This window comes from Halichoerus grypus, chromosome 4 (genome assembly GCF_964656455.1).
Source record: "Halichoerus grypus chromosome 4, mHalGry1.hap1.1, whole genome shotgun sequence".
Classification (NCBI taxonomy): domain Eukaryota; kingdom Metazoa; phylum Chordata; class Mammalia; order Carnivora; family Phocidae; genus Halichoerus; species Halichoerus grypus.
Window position 1 is genome coordinate 90,774,918 of NC_135715.1, and position 5,400 is coordinate 90,780,317.

Here is a 5,400-nt window from a genome sequence, read left to right on the forward strand (position 1 = left end):
AGTGATCCTGCAGCCAGCAAGGAAATGGGGGTCTTGGTTCTACAACCTCAAAGAGGTGCATTCATCTCGTCAACGACATGCCTGAGCTTAGAAATGGATTCTTGCTCTCCTCTCCTCTGTCCTGTTCTCCAGATAAGCCCTCAGTCTGGCTGACACCTTGACTTCAGCTTCATGATACCTGAGCACAGACCAGCCAAGCTCATCTGGGCTTCTAACCTACAGAAACAGAACATAGCTGCTGTTTTAAGATGCTAAATTTATAGTAATTTCTTATGCAACAAGAGAAAACTAATACAACTTTTTCTCCATGTGCATGCATAATCTAGATAATGGGCATGTATTCAAGTAAATATCATATAATAGGTGCTCACTAAATGAATGTGAAAATTTTTATTGTTATGTTCTAAAGATACTCAGAAAATCTACTTTCATGTCATTTTTAATTGATTGAAGTCTAATAAAAACGTTTTCTGTTGTATAAAAGGTGTGACTTCATTATAATATAACAGACTTTTTTGAGTAATGAGTCACTCAGCTATTCTGAAAGATCCCCACCCCACATTCTGACCAGTCAGTCATAAGCCCCTTTGGTCTGACTACTTCTGTATTTTTAAACATTTTATTATTGTTTGAAGACTGCTAGGACTTTACATGTCTTAGAAACTGTCAAACTTTAAAAAGTTCTCCTGGAGCCAAACTGCAAGGGAATGGGTGCTACATTTAGTCTGTTGCAATAAAAACAATGTTGCAGAGAGTATCTCCCAGACATGACAAGAGATAGGGACTTGATAAGGAAAAGAAATGGAAGGGCTTAAGCCCTTTGAGTCTGGTGGGCTTTGCTGAGCCAGGCATTGCAATCCTGTGGAAACTTACACCCGGATCTAAGAATAGTTGACTCAGAGAAGGAATTCAAAGGGAGAGGGTTAGTTTCTTGGCACCAGTAAGCAGAGGGTCAGTGTAAGTTCAGAGAAAATTTTACAATTTGCCACAAAAGTAAAGGTACATCATTCCATTTAAGGGTTCTGTGAATTGCCAGGAAAAAAAAATCTATATTACAGTTGAAAAACTACCTTGAATTTGAATGAACAACCCTGATTTATATCACAGAGCCAAAGAGCCTCCCCCCAGGAAATACTGCTGCTCCAAATATCCCCTGTCTTTGGCGATGTTTCAGTTTCCTTCCACAGACCAGAACCCATTTAGGCTGGGTTTCTAAAAGATGCAAAGGTGAAGATGCTTAGTCAAATGAGCATTCTATGTTCCTAATTTCATATGCAGTGTCTTCATATGCAGTATGGTAAATATGGCTGGACCATAAACCAAATTCAAAGTCTCCATAACTTCTCTGCCTGAAAGCCCAGAGTCACTTTTCCCTGGCCATGTCCTGGTTCCTTTTATTTCTCCCAACCCAATGCTGTCCACAAGCATATACCATCCTCAGCCTTGCAATATCCAGAGGAAAAGAAAAAGAAAAAAAAAAAGACTCAATTCTACTCTTCACCATAAAAAACTTCCCCCAAGTAGTGCCAACTTCACATCTCCAAAATTTATGAATTCTTCTGGTCTTCAGGATAAGATCCTATAAGATACTTAGCACAGAATAGGAAGGCAATACAATTTTTTCAGATGAATATATTTTTCTACATTTTATTATTTTTTTCATGTCTACACTGTGGAGATCCAGCTTGAGCCCAATTTGAGCCCAATATCACCCACTGATGAGATGTAGTCTTATCTGTAAATGTCTTGCAGACCAGCCCCTCTTTCCATTAGTTTGAGGCAGCAAGAGGATAATATCATTGTTCAATGCAATGTTTCCGGTACCTGGATAATGTCTTTCTGTGGTAATGACCTCCAAAGCTACTGAACTATAACAAGAAAGGTATGTTGTTAAGCTTCTTGCCTATTGAGGTCAGCCTAGGGACACTACTCTATGTCTCTTACTCCAGCCAGGATGACAGAGAATCCACATCGTGGTATCATCACTAAGAATGGAAGAGAGAAAAAGATTTTGCAGGGAAGATCTTACACTCTTTGTCCATCAGTTAAGTGCTCATGCTCAGAAGTTACACACATCAATTCTGTTCACAAATCCTTGTCCAGAGCTAGTCCTATGGACTCACCCAACCACAAGAAGCTAGGGAGTTTAGTTAGAACCATGTGCTGGCCGTATTTGATGAACATCATTCATGATTATCATACCACTAATAGAAGCAAGAAACCAAGCACAATTATCCTGACATAGGAACAAAGTCTGATCATAGGACATTTTCTAACTCTCAGATTGGTATCTCAGCTTTATCCCTGTCGAACTCACATCCAGACGTAGGCCTATGATGATAACAGCAAGGAATGGAAATAAAGTCTTTAATGAACCCTCTAGAAAAAATGTCTAAGGCATAAGTAACCCCTCTTTTATGCTTCTCTTTCACAGTGTCTCCCAAGTTGTGAGAGACAACACTCTTCGTTCCTAACAAAATTCATCACACATTATCATCTCATCCCTGGAACACTGTGGGCCTAGCTTTACTGTTATCATCCTGCATTCTTTTTCTTAAGGCAGGTACACAAAATTTTGTATGCATCAGGAACCATGGAAGATCTATTTTCCCTTGCCAGCAGCATCCCCTGCCACCAAGGAAGTGTACAATTTTGGTCTGGTGACTTAGTCATTCCTAGTGGCAAGGGACTCCTCTGCTTAATTAATTTCATTGAGCAAATTCATCAAGTCTGAAGAACCAACTCTTTTCGGGGCCAGTTTCCCTTGTTTTCAGAGCACATATACATAGATTAAGGCCTCACAAGACATTTCTGGCTGGAAATTTTATTCTAGAAGTGCAACAATGGTAAATGCATGTGAACTGGTTACTAAAGGCACAGACGGCACTGTGACCGGACCACTGGAAAACAGGAATGCATCAGCTGTTAGTCTTCATTTACTAGGTATTTATGCATCTTTAGGAGAGAAACGTAACTGGAATTTATGGCAATTTAATTAAATGCAGTGAAAAAAATAATCATGTTTGTTATCAGCTATGCACTGTTAGTATAGAGAATATATATAAAACCCAGAAAATACATTTAAAACAAGAGGTCATATATGATGTCTTCTAGAATCTATTAATATACTGCTTTGCTCCTCAAAGAAAAGTGACTTCTGACTGTAGACATCTGGGAAAATTTTCTGCAGACGGCAATTTCAGAGACTTCCGGAGAGTGAGAAAGAAGTGCCGATGCTGCAGGAATAATCAGAATGAGATGTCATTCTGTTCAGGATGGGGTGAGAAGCATTTTCTGCTTACTAAATTGGAAGAAATGGGTAATCCACATATAGGTCATGGCAATTCCATCTGCCAGCGCCCCACCCCCTACTACTTTGCCCCACTTGCTTGTTTCTAATTGAACTTCTTTTCTAATTCACACTCACAGGTCAACTTCATGCACAACAACTCATTTGACATTTCTCCTGGTGTGCTGCTTTGAGTGTGGTAGAGACCCAATAGCTATGGTTCTCATGCTAAGCAATTTCGACTTAAAAAAAAAAATCTCCACATATATTCATTTATGTGGTTTCCATGTTTGCCCTGTGAGTTTCACTTAGTGGAAATATCCTTTTCTTCATCTGACAAAGGAGGGTGTAGCAATTTCCATGATCATTGGCTGCAGGTAAACCAGGAATCGGGTGTCTAGCTTGCTTCTTAACTGGCAGTATTACCTTGGGCAATTTATTTAACTTCTCTTAGGCCCAGTTGGTTTAATCTCTTAAAAAAAAGACAATAACTGTATATATCATAAGCTTGTTGGGATATTAACTGAGATAATGTATATAAAGCACGTGGTACAATTACCGACACATACACAATTTTAATAAATGGAAGATCAACATCACTTCCCTGACCAACATAAAATGTTTCTAAGGAATAGGTTTTACCTTGCACTTCACTCCATTTGTGAATCCTTGCCATCATCTGATTGCATAACCACATGGATACAAAGTAGCTACTGAAGAGAGCAGGATGTCCAACTGGCTTGCGAGCGAGCGGCCACCTTGGTTTCATGTGCAACAAAAGAATGATTTAAAAATGGGTGATGTGGGGTGCCTGGGTGGCTCAGTCGGTTAAGCATCTGCCTTCTGCTCAGGTCATGATCCCATGGTCCTGGGTTCGAGCCCTGCTTCTCCCTCTCCCTCTGTCTGCTGCTCCCCCTGCTTGTGCAATCTCTCTCTCTCTCTCTGTCAAATAAATAAATAAAATCTTTAAAAAAATAAAAATTGGTGATGTTGAGAAAGGCAAGAAGGTTTTTGTTCAGCAGTGTGCCCAGTGCCATACTGTGGAAAAGGGAGGCAAGCACAAGACTGGACCAAATCTCCATGGTTTATTTGGGAGAAAGGTCAGTCCCCTGGATTTTCTTACACGGATGCCAACAAGAACAAAGGCATCACCTGGGGAGAGGAGACACTGATGAGTATTTGGAGAATCCCAAGAAGTACATCCCTGGAACAAAAATGATCTCCACTGGCATTAAGAAGACAGGGGAAAGAGCAGAATTGATAGCTTATCTCAAAAAAGTGACTAACGAGTAATAGTTGGCCATTGCCTTATTTATTACAAAACAAAAATGTCTCATGACTTTTTTTTTATGTGTACCATATTTAAATTGATCTCATACACCAGAATTCAGATCATGAATGGCTGATAGAATACTTCTTTTAGACAGTCCTGATCTAAATAAGATTGGCTTGTGGTTAAATGAATATGATCAGCTTTTTGAACTTTGATAGTAAGTCTGGTTCAGCAAGTGCTGCCACTGTTTTCCCCTCCTAAAAATATGATTGGAATTGACTAGTAATGTTCAGCTTTTCACAGAGATGGTAACTGCTATCTCTAAACTTATAGGAGATTGGTTTTATATTTAGATATATATAAATAGTTATATTAATATATTTAAATACTGAGGAAATCCCTTCCCGGTCTCAGAACAGCAAGACTCAGCTGTGTTTCAAGTTTGCTCGTTAGCCTGTTAAAAGCAAGGGATGAAGACAACCTGGCAGTGTCTTTTTGGTCTCACCTATGCCAATTTGATTAAAATTCCCTGCATCTAAAATGTTGTCTTTTGCTTAATGAAAGGTATTTTAGCATGGTTTATGTATAATATTAAATAAAGAATATTTAACACTTGTCAAAAAAAATTGCTACTGAAACAAAAAAAAAGAGCTACTGAAAAGGTAAATGAACTATTTCGAACATAAGCTTTTCACAAACTGTCCTCCAAATTGGTCTGAGGGTGTGTCTTCCAAGGCTAACAGGGATGCAGTCTTAGCGGTTCAGCAGCACCTTCTGGATTCTCCTGCAATGGGTCCAAGTAAATGAGGTTTGATTTGCATTTCCTGGCCTTATTATT

At 39.1% G+C, this 5,400-nt stretch overlaps 1 pseudogene; it reads left to right on the forward strand.

The window, feature by feature from the left end:
- Positions 1–2,843: 2,843 nt before the first annotated feature.
- On the forward strand, positions 2,844–4,703 carry LOC118522464 (cytochrome c pseudogene; annotated as a pseudogene).
- The last annotated feature ends 697 nt before the right edge of the window (positions 4,704–5,400 follow it).